This window comes from Lepidochelys kempii, chromosome 9 (genome assembly GCF_965140285.1).
Source record: "Lepidochelys kempii isolate rLepKem1 chromosome 9, rLepKem1.hap1, whole genome shotgun sequence".
Lineage (NCBI taxonomy): Eukaryota > Metazoa > Chordata > Testudines > Cheloniidae > Lepidochelys > Lepidochelys kempii.
The window spans coordinates 39,860,622-39,877,751 of NC_136388.1; the positions used below are offsets into that span (position 1 = coordinate 39,860,622).

The 17,130-nt window shown below is 40.8% G+C and overlaps 1 protein-coding gene across 1 annotated transcript in view; it reads left to right on the top strand.

Annotated features, from left to right (window-relative positions):
• The first annotated feature begins 2,843 nt into the window (after nt 1–2,843).
• Nucleotides 2,844–17,130, top strand: part of SPSB4 (splA/ryanodine receptor domain and SOCS box containing 4) — a 320,168-nt gene continuing 305,881 nt past the window's right edge. The window contains exon 1 of the mRNA XM_073359973.2: nt 2,844–3,107. The gene's annotated coding sequence lies outside the window, so the exon portion shown is untranslated. The remainder of the gene's footprint in view (nt 3,108–17,130) is intronic.

Consider the following 17,130-nt stretch of genomic DNA (forward strand, 5'->3'; position numbering starts at 1 on the left):
TGAGACTTGGGACAGGAAATATTCAGCCTTTGATCAATGAAATGCTTGAGGTCTGATACCTCATGACTCATCAGAAATAGAAACAGGAGCTTTATACAATCCTCCCACTTTCTAAACATGTGTAAGTTTTTTTTTCTCTCTAGACCCATAGTGTAGATGCAAAATTTTAGAAATTTAAAGCATGACATAATTATAGATGGAAAAGTTATTTTAAATAATGTCTATACCATTCTAATTTTATGGGTATATTTTGTCCTTCCCTTCAAAGCTAGCATTATTGGACTTACAATACCAAGTCAGCCAGGATTTACAGATGAGGGATACAAAAAAACAGTAATTAAAAAAAAGTTAATTTTCTAAAAGTTTCTATCTAAAATTAACACCCTATATATTATACATAAAGGTTTTGTTGACTGTTGTTTGGAAGGGCCTGCACAACTGACTCATGGTTTCAGCATCCATGAGAAATGCAGCCAAAAGCCATGATTATAAAAATCATTTATACTGTGCCACACCATCAGATATTCCCTGGGTGTATATGTAGCCATATGCATGGATGTATATAGATACCACCGCTTAGAAATAGCTTACAAACAACTTACATTTTGTAACATAATCTAGAATTCCAATATAGAAAGCTGATCCCTATTCAGAAGTAAGGATATTGTATGCTGATGAATGAAAAGGATCTATAAAAAACACCTGTACTGCATCACATCATTTCATCCATGTGTGACATTTTCTCAGCAGTATCTGGAAAATTTCCCCTGCTATTACATATTGCAGGGATCTTGATTTACAGTGTTCTCATTCCTGTGCTCACATGTAATAATGGGGATAGTATGTTGTGACAAAATGTCCATCCTGAAATATTTGCAATGAGATGCTTCAGTCTGTCCCCATATGTATCTGTTTTGAGAGCTGTGATCCTTACCTATGCATAGGCATATTGAAAAATTGAGCAAGATCTTTCTCCCTACTGAATTTTGTTTCAGAATCCAATGCTATCAAAAGAGGTTTTCAGAAAATGTTACGTTTTTCAGTAAAAGAGTCCGATGTTACAGTTCGGGACAGAATGTCTAAAAACTCCATTTCGAAGAGCTTTGCTGTACATTGTAAATGTTTCACACGCTTCTATTTATTATTATCCCCATTTTGCTAACAGAGAAATTGAAGACCTAAGAGGTTAAGAAATGTACCCAATTTCACACAGAAAAAGGCAGCGGCATTTTCAGGAATGGAACCTACCTCTCACTGGGCATTCAGATACCATGGTAATGAGGCAAATATATATATGAACCTGAAAAGAATAAAATAAACCTTGTTCTTTAACCACGCGACCACAGTGCCTATTACAAATATTTTGATAACCAGTAATAAAAGGTTTCAGAGTAGCAGCCGTGTTAGTCTGTATTCGCAAAAAAAAAAAAGGGGGTACTTGTGGTCTCTAAAGTGCCACAAGTAATAAAAGGAGAAACTGACTGGAAGTTTAATGAGGTATTGTACAAAATATATTTTGGAAAGTTTGTGTTGGTCTGGCAGACACCCTTTACATCTACCCACTGAGCCTTAAAGCCCCTTTTATTGCTGAGCTGTGTTACAGTGGCTCCCATCAAGATCAGAGTCTGCTATGCTAGGTGTTGTGCAAACACAAAGGAAGACACAGCGGGCCCTGAAGAGCTGGCACTGCACTCTCCTTTGAAACAGCACAACCTTTAGGTATCACAACCAAAAGGAACAGGGAGTTTTCATAGAATATCATAGAATATCAGGGTTGGAAGGGACCTCAGGAGGTCATCTAGTCCAACTCCCTGCTCAAAGCAGGACCAATCCCCAATTTTTGCCCCATCCCTAAATAGCCCCTTCAAGGATTGAACTCACAACCCTGGGTTTAGCAGGCCAATGCTCAAACTACTAGGACAAGGGAAACAATAAGAAGAATGATTAGGGGTCTGGACAAAAATGATTAGGGGTCTGGAACACATGAGTTATGAGGAGAGACTGAGGGAACTGGGATTGTTTAGTCTGCAGAAGAGAAGAATGAGGGGGGATTTGATAGCTGCTTTCAACTACCTGAGAGGTAGTGCCAGAGAGGATGGTTCTAGACTATTCTCAGTGGTGGAAGAGGACAGGACAAGGAGTAATGGTCTCAAGTTGCAGTGGGGGAGGTTTAGGTTGGATATTAGGAAAAACTTTTTCACTAGGAGGGTGGTGAAACACTGGAATGCGTTACCTAGGGAGGTGGTGGAATCTCTTTCCTTAGAAGTTTTTAAGGTCAGGCTTGACAAAGCCCTGGCTGGGATGATTTAATTGGGTATGGGTCCTGCTTTTGAGCAGGGGGTTGGACTAGATGACCTCCTGAGGTCCCTTCCAACCCTGATATTCTATGATTCTATGATTCTAAGAACATTTGCTTACACAAGCCAGCTCTGCGGGCAGCTAGGTGCTTTGGAGCTGGTTAACTATTATATTTACAAATAAACGATGTTCTAAATAAACAAGGAAGCTAACTCTGGAGGGTCCCTGATGCCCAACAACGTAGCAGGTGTGGTTTGGCAATTTCCCGCAGACGATTTCCAGTTGTACTGCTGAGGAGGGGTTTGAAGGCCAAGGGCTTCTGGGGACTAGACTGGGGAAGGCGTCCCATGCCGAAGGGGGAGCGCGTTCACAAGCAGCTCGCTCTCGAGGCGCGGCAAGAGCAAGTCTGTACCGAGGCGTTTCCAGGGAGGCTGCTCCCTGGTGGGAAGCTCTGTCCGCTCGCTCCGCGGACTACTGCCTGCTTCCTTTCCCGGGCAGACGCTAGGACCTTGGGGGAGCGACTGGACCTGAGCGGCAGCTCTCAGCTCTGCCGTGGCTGGCGAGGTGAGCCTGGCTGCTGGGCTTGGGGCTGAGCCGCGGGCTTGCCGGGCCGGGCAGCGGCTCACACCGCGTGTGCACCACCCCGCTCCTAGGGAGCCGCCCCGCTCGGGGCCCAGAGCATCTGCTCGCCGGCGCGGGAAGGGCGCCGCGTTGCAAGGTGGCGCGGGACTGGGAGCGCCCCGGTGCCAAGTGAAGTTGGCCCGTGTGGACGGAGCGGCGCGCTGAGATCATCGGCGGTAGGCTGCCCGGTGAGTAACCCCGGGGGCTGAGGTCTGCCCGGCTCTCGGTACAATCTGTTGCTGTTTTAAATACTCGTCCTCACCGTTTAACGAAACCCTGCTGGAAATGTGCTATGCCGGGGCTTCCCCTCTATGTATGGACACCCCCTCCCCCGATCCTCCCAGCTCTGGGGAGCCGGGGCCAGATGCATCCCTGGTGTGTAACTCCACTGAAGTCAGCTGAGGTGCTGCAGCAGGGTGGATTGAGCTTCCCCCATCCCGCGCCCAGGTGAAGAGGAGGAGGGAGCTGGAGACGAAGGAAGGGGCCCGTGGTTAAAAGGGTCATTCCACCCACTGGCCATCACGGCAGCCTGGGGGGCTCAGGCACGACAATTCTGGAGCCCGCAGTAATGTTGGGTGAGGCGGTAGCTTGTTCCCCGCAGCGCGGCCGGGCTGGGGTGAGGGTAAAATGGGCAGCCTGCTGCACCTTCCCGGCTCATTGCACATCACTGACTGCTCCTGACACATTGCCTTGGGTCAAAAGCGGCATCTGAGGGTTTCTGTACTTTCCCTTGCAGTCTATATGTCGAGTCCTGTTATGGAATTTGAGAGGAAATCGCCCTTTCTCTCCGCAGGGTTTTAGGTAGTTATGAGGGGGAAAGAAAATCTCAAAAATATTAGCATGAAACATGATGAACTCTGCTTCTAAGTGAAGGCAGCCTTGTAGTTTGAATACATAGTGTTTCAATACCCTGTCACAGGTCTCAGAGTAGCAGTTGTGTTAGTCTGTATCCGCAAAAGGAAAAGGAGTACTTGTGGCACCTTAGAGACTAACAAATTTATTAGAGCATAAGCTTTCCTGAGCTACAGACCCTATCAATAATAATGTTTCCGAAGGAAATTAGCACACCAGTAGTCCACATTTACTTGGACTTTCACGGTCGTTCTTACTAGGATACAGTGGCCAGTGTGACTCTTGACTTTTTAAAACAAGAGGATTCCTGGAAGGAAAACTTTTCCATGCTGCTAGCTCAGGCACCTTAATGTAGGAACTACAGGGACTATAAATTGCCCCCTGGGAGAAGGTGTATGATGGTAATCAGGAGAGATTTGAGGGCCTGGGGAAGGAATTAAATAATTTTCCTCCACTATTCTGAGCCATTATTGGAATCAGAAACTTTGGTTTCTACTCTGCTTTGTTATTGGCATGAAGAGGCATAACTAGAAAAGGGTAGATAACAACTCTGGATCCTTGGACTGAGGTTTAATTAATGTAACTGACGATAAAGAAATTGTGCTCTACCTTACTCAATATAAGTAATATTGGGATATTGTACATCAAGGATTTGTGGTAGTATGTTGCATCTTAAGCTGTATTATCCAAGGGGAGTCTACTACCTATATAATTTGTTATACTAGTCAATGGGCATATACTTAGACATTGCCAAATATTTTTATTAAACGTATGGATTTTTCTGCATTTTATTTCTAAGACACGGCTCTGATTTCTGTTCAGAGCAGTATGGCCTAGTGGACAGTGCACTGGACTGGGACTGAGGAAACTTGACACTGGTTTGCTGTGAGACCTTGGGCAAGTCCCTCCAGTTCTCTGAGCCTCAATTTCCCCATCTGTAAAATAGGGTAATGATATTGACTTCCTTTGTAAAGTGCTTTGAGATCTACTGATGCAAAATGCTATATCAGATCTTGGTATTATTATTATGATTAATTAGCTTACATTTTTCTTTATACCACTTAAAGGAAATATTTTATTTTCTGTTTTGTGAATGGAAATGAATAAGCAAGGTATCTCATACCAAAATATGTTTATACAACATCACTGATTATGTTAGCACAGCTCTCAGAATATTTGGTCAGGTCTTTACTGAAGTGGTGCACTGGTGCAGCGTTTTAAGTGTAGACCTGCCCTTAGTTGCTGCAGAGTAAGCACCGCAAACAGATATTGTAGGTCCCACAAGTACTATGGCAACATGAGTAATTTTTAAGCACTGGACTGTTAGTTTCCTTCCCTCCCACTAGGAAAAAAATCTAGAGATGTAATGTTCAGAAAACTTAACAGTCATGTTTTAAGTTAAATAATATTTAGGACTAAAACTTTCGACAGGGCTCATTAACTTGGTTCTTAATTGTACTCTTTCTGCAGCTGATTTTCCCCCTCCAGTTGTTACATTCCACATGTTATATAACAGCGTCTACTGTATTCAAAGCAGCCATGAGGGTCACTAATTCTATGTCTTGATGCTAATCAAGACTGAAAATGGTAGGACCAAACCACTAAAGTGACATCTAAGCTCTCTGTAGTAAGTACAGAATTGCCTAAGGAAATACTCAACGCTGAACTGAGTTATTGAAATGATGCTAATCAGGAAGTTGTGTGCAACTGTTTTGTAATATCACAGGTGACCTGTTTATAGTAACAGTAGTTAAAACCAGTTGTCGTTATGAACTGCTATACCTAGTAATATGTGTCCGCTTAATATTAAAGCACATGTTAAAATAATATTCTTTCTCTCTCTTCTGCATAGGCAATCAGAAGAAAACTAAAAGTACCAAAGGGGCATGTTGTGGTTGTGATACTTTTGTTGATTTGTTTAAACTCATTTTACAATTTAATTCATAAAGTTCTCTCGTCCAGCACCTCTTCCACCTTGATGCACTCGTCAAAACAGTCAATGAAAGTATCATAAAGACAGAAGAATAAAATATATAAAAAAAACAAAATGGCATTATTGAAAAGTTGTGGAGAATTACACACAGTGACAAATAGAAATCAAAGCAAAAATATCACTGTAAAAATGGAGGGCTCACCCTCTGCTTCACTATGTGGATTATTCCCCATCCCCAGGGAAGATTCAGGCTCAGACTCCAGAATGATTTTGGAGATCCATGGAGACCTTGGTGGATCTGCCAAAGGCAAGGAGTATCTTTTGAAGTCCCCTGCCTCATCACAGCTGCCTATGGCCCGTGGATGGCAGTGCTGTCCCTGACTCTGCTCTCTGGAAGGATTTCCATGGTGCAAAGGAGCAAGTCCCGCATAATTACTGAATATATCATCCTTTGTAGTCCTCTGTAGGGAAGTGTATCTAGCTCTCATTGCAATCAGTGGCTAGCAGTAATGTCAGAAATCCTAAAGGATGATGCCTTTGTAGAAAGGATTTCTCATTGCTTCTGTCAATTATTATGTTAAAAACCCATCTCTTTTTTTCAAAAAAGAGATTCAGTTTCATCCTTATTTATCATTCAGTATGAGCAAGGCTGAGAGTCATTTACATTCTTCAAAATGCAAGGAGTTTTTCTTAAAATAATATCTTACCTGAAGGCTTGAGTATATTGTAACATTGGCACAAAGGTGTTACTGCTTTTAGGGTTCAGCTTCAAATAGGAAATGCCACCAAAGAATCTGCTGGTTAATTGTATGCATACATCTGCATATGAGAAGAAGTTAATGTCATCAAGTCCTTGCATAATTCTGAAAACACTTCAGAAGCTAGGGCCTTTCAGGGTGGAATTTTCAAAAATGCTCTCTGCATTAGCCTAACTGCTCAATGGCTGTCATCCTGCACCATCAAATAAAATGGGAGCTTTGCCACTGACTTCAATGAATGTAGCATCAAGCTCTATGGGAGCAGGGTTAGGTCACACTTAAAGCGTGCTTAATGTGGGTTAACTTATAATATATACAGTGTTTAACATATTTAGATCAAACTTTGCTCAAGGATTGTTTGCTGAAAGAGGTCTGCCTAACTGCTGTGTACAAATCAGGCAGGAATCAGGATTTACTCAAGTTTAGTTATTTTACAGTGTTTCCACTTGCGGAGTTTTGTTATTGTACAATATACATGATAAATAAAAGAACCGTGCTGTCTCACCCTATTATTTTCTAGCTCTGTTTATCAATATCAGGTTCCAATTCTTCACTCTAGTTTCAATCACTTTCAAAAGGCAGATAAAGAGTTCTATATAACAAGGATATAAGCGTTTCTTTCAGATCACAAATTCTGGAGCACTATTTGGGAAAATTTACTGGTTCTAAAAGCATTTGTACTGGTTCATCAAACTTTCTATCTTTGGTAGGTTGTATAAAATCAGACCTTAAAAATCATGTGATTCTGATTAGTTGCTTCTTCTCTCACTTCAGTTCTGATGAGTACTTAGCAGACAATACTTGTTAATTGGTAATTATAGAAATAAAAATTTTAAATCATTTCAATGTAGGGAATTTCAGCTATCCCATTATAATAATGCACTTGTTTCTAGATTTGAGTGTACATGAGTTATCGGCAGCTAAAAGGTCAGTAGTGCATCTGTCTTTTTGGAACTGGCTCAGCATCAGATAAAGCAGTAGTTCTCAAACTTTTGTATTGGTGACCCCTTTCACTTTGCAAGCCTCTGAGTGCGACCCCCCCCCTTATTAATTAAAAACACTTTTAAATACATTTAACACTATTATAAATGCCGGATGCAAAGCGGGGCTTGGGGTGGCGGCTGACAACTCGCGACCCCCGCCATGTAATAACCTTGTGATCCCCTGAGGGGTCCTGACCCCCAGTTTGAGAACCCCTGAGATATTAGACCAGTGTAACTTTTTAGTCTTCTGTGAATAGGTTTCACGTGATGCCTGTTGCAGATACTGAAACTGGTGAGAAAAGTTTGGTAATAAATGCTTTTTTTTGTCGTTCAGGTTCCAAAGATTAAAATCTCATTGAATCCTTGGATGGGGCTGCAATTTGACCCCTCAAAAAATCCCAATCTTGCAGACTGTTTTTTCATAATCCATGTCTTATCCAGCCACAAGAGAGTATTTAGAGGCTGCGTATAGGTTTGTTCGGTAACCTATTACAGGTGTATAAATCACTGTAAAGCTATGAAATTCATGACCTCTTAGGTAATGTAAGAGACTTTTTTCAACTTTTTATTTGGAAAAAGTGTATAAGTGGCAAACAATTTGTATTATTTTTTTTTTTTATTTAATCCTTTGGCACTGGCTAGATCAAGAGCTCTTGAGTTAGTGCACTGTACACTAGTGTTCAGAACTTGTGCTAGGAAATTTAGACTCCAAGTTTAATTTTAAATTAGATCCTTAATATTTGAGCACACTTTTTCTGTGTCTTCATATAAAGTATGCCATGTATATGTGAAGTCCCATTTGTCTGCTGGAGTTTGAGGGCTCTTTCAGGGTTGTTAATGTGCATTCACCATAGAGATTATCATATTTTAAATTACATTTTAGAGCTCCTGACACAGACTGTATATTTCTATGACATATAGTCTTTGTGTACTAGGCATCTACTTCACATGTAGCTTGGATGTTTGTTTAGTTTTTAAATGACAAAAACAATAGGCCTGATTCTCCATTCAGTCACACCAGTTTTATACTGTTTAATATCATTTACTTCAGTGAAGTTACTCCTGATTTCTGTTGCTCTGAGAAGAGAATTGGCCCAGTGGATCTACATTATGGACCATTGGCCAGATTTTGCTATAATGTACACAAAGGTAAAACCAGAGTCACTACACTGACATAAGTGAATTGACTCTGGATTTACACACGTGTATGTATCTGAGAGCATAATTTGGCCCTATCACTACAAATGTCAGTTAAATATTCCTTTAAAAAATCAGGCATTTTCAAAAGTATTAAAAATAATTAAACTTTAGAACAGGTAAACTTTTAATTTCCTTTTTTGACTTCTAACTTTCAAGGCTTTGTTGTTCCATTTGGCTATTGTGCCAAGCTCCAGCAAAGAACAAATGCTATAGCAGGCATTTTTCTAAAACACCTGTTCCAATGTACTTTAGCAGCTGTTGAGTGTTAATTGTACTTTTTTGGTTTTTGGCATGTTCTATTATAGGGATTTTAAACCCATAGGTGCAATCTCTTGGTAAGGATCTTTAATTTTCTGTTTATAAATTGGCCTCTTAAACCATGCTAAGAAATGGGTCTGGTCACAGAACACTAGTGAAAAGGCAGCTTTATAGTCTGCAAATACATTTGAAACATCTGGGGTGCAAAATGAGCGCGGAACTTATCAATTATGTGCCAGATATGCCAAAGGTGCTTCCTTGTTACCCTCAAAGGAGGCTTACTTGTTGAATCTGCAGACTTTCAATTTTGAGACAAAGGGCGCCATTTCATTCGTCTGTAGTTTATTTTTATTTCAGCAATAGTCTTGAGTTTCTGAAAGGAAAATAGCCCTACTATGAGCCAACTGTGCCTTGTTGTATATTGCTCTGTGGGAAGCATGCAAACTTTTTCTGATGCTTATAGTCACTACACATAGTGATAACTAGAAACTAAAGTGATGATTCTTGGATAGCAAAGGGGTTGCCAAGAAGATAAAGGAGCTCAAAGCCTGCAGAAGGAACAGATGATAACGCACAATCTTGAGAAGAGTGCTTACTCCATATCCTCTATTAATCCTTTCTAGGTGGGGGGGGGGGGGGGGGGAATATCCATCATGGAAATGCACCCCTGACTTGTGACAAGTAGAAAGAACTTCTCAAAGACGTAGTTTATTTAGCGCAGAGTGGTCTCTTGTGCATAATTGCTTCTCCTGAAGCTAACTACTCTTTCTGGATCAGGAGCAGTGCTCCTTAAATCTTTAGCAAAATGGAGATTATTTAAATTTGGTATAAATTGCACTTGTAAGACAAACTCCCTGCTGATTGGAAAGTTGTGCTGAGATTGAATTAATGAGAATTTTTCTGTCAGTTCCTTAACGTGACTGTTTAATAACCCCCTTTCTTGTCAGCCCTGATATGTCAATGTGGTACAAATTACAACTATAATTTGATACTGGGCTAATTCTTATATGATGAATACAACACGGGGAATTCAGTTGCACCAGCATGCCTGCATACTCACTCCAGGATGACACTGAGCCTGACTTGCAGCTCACTTAAATACACGAAGTGAATTCAGTGTAACTCTATGGAAGTCATTGGAGTAAATGTTAGTATAAAATCAATGTAAGAGAGAGCAGAGTGATGTCCATTGTGTTGTGAAGCACACTTTAGTCCCAGGCTGCAGTACAGGTTGCTGTGCTACAGAGATAAGATACCCCTTTCAGCATCTGTCACATGTTGATAGCCTGCTCTTCATCTGCTGTGGTCTTCCTCTCTCCCATGTGGCCTTTAGTCATTCCTCTCTACACATAGTCAGATCGACTTCACAGGCCCTTTGCTTATAGGCAGTGCTATGAGTGCCTACTCCAGGGATCGGCAACCTTTGGCACTTGGCCCGTCAGGTAAGTCCACTGGTGAGCTGGGATGGTTTGTTTACCTGCAGCATCTGCAGGTTTGGCCAATCGCAGCTACCACTGGTCTTGGTTTGCTGTCCCAGGCCAGTGGAGCTGTGGGAAGTGGCGTGGGCCGAGGGATTTGCTGGCCGCCACTTTCCACAGCCCCCATTGGCCTGGAACGGTGAACTGCGGCCAGTGGGAGCTGCGATCAGCTGAACCTGCGGATGCTGCAGGTAAACAAACCGCCCCGGCCTGCCAGCAGATTTCCCTGACGGGCCACGTGCCAAAGGCTGCCAATCCCTGGATTAGTCTCTAGGCTGCTCCGGCAGCTTGTCACCATCCTCAGGAGACTGCTAATCTAGTCTAAGGTGGCATCTCTGCTTCTCCTCACTTTCCCTGTCTCAGGGGTAAGCACTGAGTGGGGTAGTGCATGGGGGCCAAAAGGAAGCTATATTTCAGTTTTGTGCAGGAGGAAAAACACCTTAACGATACCACTATCACATGACATTACTTTTCAGTTTGTTGGGTCCTCACTGAGTGCATCCGATGAAGTGAGCTGTAGCTCATGAAAGCTTATGCTCAAATAAAATTTGTTAGTCTCTAAGGTGCCACAAGTACTCCTTTTCTTTTTGCGAATACAGACTAACACGGCTGCTACTCTGAAACCAACAGAACTTAGGGTCAGATACACCAATTGTAACTAAAATGCTTTATATTTGCCATTTAGTTAGTGAGAAGTGTTTCTTAGCTTGTGTATATTTATACTGCTGGTCTGAGCAAAATTAGTAAACTTTTCCATTTCGTGTTCTAAAGTGATACGAGTAAGGTCTTAGCTAGGTTCCAGTAGCAGTCTATTTGTGGTGTCATTTGTTACCCATCTTATCTCTTCCTTTTAACAGATGAGTGTTTTTAAGGGTTTTTTTTAGTAATGTTATAAAAATCACCATTTGCAAATTAATTTATGGTAGTAGGTAATTTAATTCTCCAATCTTTTAAGACTACTATATTGATCAGCTATAACATTAAATTAATGTTTTGAAAATTGTTTGGCTAATCTACATTGAATCAAATTTTCCATGGGTCCCAGACAAATGAATCTTAAATGACCTTTTGGTATTAATTTGTAGAACATAGTTTGTGTAGGTTTGCAATGGAACAATATTTCTGGAACATTTATTACACCATATTCAGAAGTATTATATATTTCAAGTAAAAACAGCCCCTTTGAATACACACACACCCTGCAGATGTAATGTCCAAAGTTAACTAGTACAGAAATGAACTGGCTCTAAAAGGTCCCTCTCCTCACTTCTTGTGCTTTTCCTTGCTCTTTATAAAAACTAAGGATTCTTTTTATTTCTCTCTCCCCTTTTCCACATCTTTCCTACAACTATTTTTTAAAAGGACACCATTTATTACTCTTGTTATGCACGGTATCAGACCTTCTGCTGCCTAGCATGGCGTGGCCAGTGTTTATGGCTTTTACCCTTTTATTGCATAAAAATATCACAAACATATTCATGTTTTCTTTGAGGACAAGTCAATCTTTCTCCTGTGAGGGGGTCCACAGGACATGAGCCATTAGGCTATTATCTGTGAATGCAGGCAACCTGATTAACTGATCAAAAACACAGTTTGTGGAGAATGGGTTTAACACCAGGGGGCAGAGGTCCTTTCCACAGCAATTATGCAAGTCATCCTTATCCAAAATGCCAGATTAATTCAATTACAGTTTGAATGATGTTTACTCTTTTCTAATAAGGTAAATTAAACATGTATCTTGAACTAACATTACTAGTCACTGGTTTCAGAGTAACAGCCGTGTTAGTCTGTATTCGCAAAAAGAAAAGGAGTACTTGTGGCACCTTAGAGACTAATCAATTTATTAGAGCATAAGCTTTCATGAGCTACAGCTCACTTCATAGGATGCATATTGTGGAAACTGCAGAAGACACAGTATGCATCTGATGAAGTGAGCTGTAGCTCATGAAAGCTTATGCTTTAATAAATTGATTAGTCTCTAAGGTGCCACAAGTACTCCTTTTCTTATTACTAGTCACTGTTGTTCCTGGATAGCTTCAAAATGGGTTTCCTCCCCTGTCACTGAAACAGGTGTGAGACTTTATTTAGTTGTTCTTCTCAGTGAGTGTGAGGATGTGACTCAACAGAGCTAGCATAAGGAAACTGGGTGGATTAGAAACACTCATCATGGAGAAATCCCACCTATTCTATTTTGTCTTTTCTTTTATTCAGCCAATTTCTGACATAGTCAGGCACAAACCTTGAATGAGAAATTACATATAAGAGTTAAACATCCTTTTTGGTTTTCATGCTTTGTATAATGTGTCATCCTCTAATCCAGGGATCGGCAACCTTTGGCATGCAACCCATCAGGGAAATCCGCTGGTGGGCCAGGACGGTTTGTTTACCTGCAGCGTCCGCGGGTTCGGCCGATCACAGCTCCCACTGGCTGCGGTTCGCCGTTTCAGACCAATGGGGGCTGTGGGAAGTGGTGGCCAGCACATCCCTCGGCCCGCGCTGCTTCCCGCAGCCCCCATTGGCCTGAAACGGCGAACCACAGCCGGTGGTAGCTGCAATCGGCTGAATCCGCGGACGCTGCAGGTAAACAAACCATCCCGGCCTGCCAGCGGATTTCCCTGATGGGCCATGTGCGAAAAGTTGCCGATCCCTGCTCTAATCTCAAGTATCTTGCTGTAAATAATAATGAGAAAAGAAATAGTTTCACCTTCCCTGGTGACCATTAGGAAATGTTGGTTTTCAGATGCTTTCTGTACAGCACTTAGATGCAAAAACCTGTTGGAGAAGAGAGTACTAGCTATTTGTGGTTGTTAATAACTGGTATCTGCTATTTTTGCATGTATAATTTGGTACCCACAAATAATTATGCCAGCAGTGAGTTGCATAGGTAACTTTCATTCTGGGTGTTGGGCTTTGCAAGTGACTGTTCTTTTAGTGTAGTGTTTAATGAAATATTTAGATAGGTTTTTGAATACTTCTGTAGTAAATATAACCGTCATGCCTTTTAGTATCTTTTTTGCTTCATATTCAAGACCTGACTATTTAACCCTTACTAATGGTGAGTAATAGTTACTCTCATGAAATCAGTGTAAGTGCTACTCATTGGGCCACATTTTCTTACAGTTACTCACCTTAAGGCCTTGATCCTCCCTGTGAATAGTCCAATTGATTTTGGTGGTATTATTTACACAGACCACTCACGGTGTGTCACTTTAAAGAGCATATGTATAAATCTTGCAGGATCAAAGTCTTAGTAGCATTTTACTCCACAAACAGGCCTATGGAATTCAGTGGGGGTTATGTGTATAGTATGTGGTAGAAAATTAACCATGCGTTGTGTCTGAAATCAGAAACGCCTGAGGAACTTTACTCAAGTATACGTATACAGGGAGAGCCATAGCTGCTCGGCGTAAGCAGAAAATACAGGAGTTTATATAGCTGAAAACCACAATTTGTTAAGCACACTTCCTTTAACAGCATTTTTCCTTATTTGGCATATAAAACAGGCTCCAACAGTAGTTTTCCTTATTTGGGATATAGCAAAACAAGCTTTTCCTGTTATTGACAGGTTGTTCTTTGCGGTTAGGTTACATTTCCTAAGCTCTTCTGTTGCAATTACCCCACAATGGAATTTTCTTCAGCCTCTACTTATGCTTTTACACACACAGTTAGCTTGACCAAAGTTTTAGGCCTACTTGGGAAGTTTAGTCCTACTGGATTCCCCTCCCCCGCAAGTAAGATACTAAGCAATATGAGGAAGGTCTGACAATTTGGCCTACTGTGAGTAAGAGCTACAGAAATGGGTCTCCAACCTTCACTCACAGACGAAAGATTTAAACATAAAGACCCTACTGGGAAATTTTCTGGGGGTCTCTGAAGTAGAGCCAGTTGTGCAGTGCAGGGGGATTACCTCCTAGTGAATTTGTACTATTATAGTATATTTATTTACAGTAGCCTTAATTAACTTATCATTCAAACAAAATTCAAAGTTAACTAAGAAAGAGAGGATGGAAAAATTTTTAGAAAAATAAAACCTGCACTTTGGAAATTACATAGCATTAATAGATCTCCCTTACAAATGGTAAAATTTGACTGCATTATAGGGAATAAAAGTGGTTTTACCGCAAATTTTACAGCTCTATTTTTGCTGATAACACTGGACCCTTTTTATGATTTGATGTGATCAGATGGTATTGAACTTCTGGGGGAAAATGCAAGGGTTTTCTTTGACTGAAAGAGCATATGTCAGAATTGATGGGGATAGTAACCCTGCTGTGTTGTTGCAGGAACCCTGCCTTTAGCACTGAGACACATCACTAGTCATTTGAAGGTATAGTGGTTAGAAAAATACTGGTTTATGTGCTTTAAGGTATGCTGGCATGACAAGCATTCACTAATTGCATTCAATTCTAACATCATATATTTAAACTGGGCATCTTGTCCACAGTAGTAGCTCTGCTTGTCATCACTAACAGTCATCACTAACAGTTAAAACGTCACTTGTCATCACTAACAGTTAAAAATAATCACTTAGCAGGATGAAACAAGGATGGAAAAGAAAAAGAAACAAAATTGATAGATCATGTTCTAGTCCATTTTTATTGGCCTTGTTTCTTCCATGTAGCCCCACTCACTGATGACTACATATTGTTCCTTTTAGTTTAAGCAAGGCATTACAAAGTATATTTTTTTAAAAGAACCAACATATTTTTGGGAGAGATGTAGTAGCCCAATACACATTTCATAGATCACACTCTGCACAGCTTTACCCTTTCTCATTCAAACCCTTTCTCCTTAAATCCCAAGGGCCTGGTTGTCAACTGCAGCTCTACTGACTTCAGTTGGAGTGGTGTTGGAGCTCACCATATGAAAATGGAGTCCAAAATGCACATTCGTGTCCTCGAGCAGATTTCTGCCATGCTCTTTAGTCCCAGTGAAGTCAAATACAGTAATAATCCTGTAGCATAAACAAACTAAAAATGCTATGTATGTCTTTCTCTAAATCTTGTTGCATTTCTGTATCTTTATGCATCTGACTTGTTCAGTCCACTTTTCTACCATTTTCTCCTTTGCTATTTACTCTCTGCTCTTTTTCTTATCTCTTTTCGAAAAGCAGCTTTTCTTTGGATTGACAGAGGAAATGCCATTCCCCTGACTGACTTATCCTTTTGAGATGCTTCCCATTCTTATTTCATGATTGCATTTTAAAAAAAAAGTAAATAAAACCTCTGAAATTGTCTTAATTTGGGCTGGGAAGTGTGCCCAATTTTTGATGGAAATAGTACAAAGATCACTATTAAATAGGGGAATTAACCTTACCTGATTTCTTTTCTCTATTATTTGGCAGCTCAATTACAAGTTGTCACTGCACGAGAATACCCCATGTCACCGACTGAAATAGAGAGGGAAACGTTGGCACCTGCTCTCCAGCAGCGTTCCTGACCTCTCATCACTGCTTCACAATACCATTTGAGTTTAGAAAAAAAGGGGCTGCTCGAAATTTAAAATCTCTCCTACTCTTGCCATTTTATCTCCAGCCTGACATACAATGCATCATTTTAGCAATTCAGCTGGGAGAATAAGATAAACAATCAGATTTTCATATATGTTATATAGTTACTTGGTGATCTCTTTCCTCTCACATAAGCTGCTATAGTAATCAAATATTTACGCCTGGATTTTCCAGTGTATCCATATTTTTAGTTACTTAGATTCATTACTCTGAAGGGAATTAAACTATTGCTAATTTGCAGGTGGCTGGCGTTTTTAAATTGTGCTTTCAGTCCTCAAGTATCAATCATCTCACAAGCAGCTCCCAGGGAGATCACTTTCAAAAAGTCTATAGACCAAACCAGGGAAGGAAATTGGGGATTCTTTCAGCGGAGGTTACGTAGGGATAAATCATGCAAAACTGAAGGTTTTATAGGTAACATTTTCAAAAGTGCTTAAGTGATTCATGAAATCAATGTGATTTGGATCTAAGTGCTGAAATTACTTTTTGAAAATGGGACTCAGGCTCCTATGTCACTTATGCAGAATTGAAAATGTGTACTCTGTAAATCTGGTGCCAAAGAAGTGTAGAAACAGATAATTTCATACATTGATTTACAGATATCTTTGGAGCCTGCAGTAGGTGTGTTAATGTGATGACTCAGCAATTGGAAAATCCAAATTTAAAGTCATTTTGTGCCTTCCCTTATTTTAAAGCTGTCTGGGGTCTGATTAGGGTCTTGCATAATTTAGAGCAGTTTTTGGGCTGCTCTAAAATATGCTCATCTGCAGTGGCCCCTTCGGGCTTTTGTGGCCGACAAGAATAGCTGGAGCATAGTGCACTCTGGTTATGCTACCCTGTTCCTTCCTCTGCCCCTTCCTTCCCCTGACAAGCCCCCTAAACCGGGTATTTTGAGAAATGGTGGCACAGAGCAACTCCAGCTGTTCTTCATCACCCAGGAAACATTCTTACACCAGGAATATTCTCTGGAGACCTGGTCCATGTATGCAGCTGGAGCAAAACACTGTCTAGCCCATTGATTTCAATAGGTGTGTTTGGGGAGTATGCACTTTTCACCCAGAAAAAGGATTGCAGAATTGGGCCCTTAAGCAGTTCATTTACTCCTAGCTGGATGTGACCGAACACTGGAAAGAGACCAATCCACTATTTGTCTTAAGATATTTAAGCCTGGACTGGATTTATCAGATAGGTATGAACATTGAGGCCAAGTACCCTTTGGGAATCATTTGTGTCTTTCACC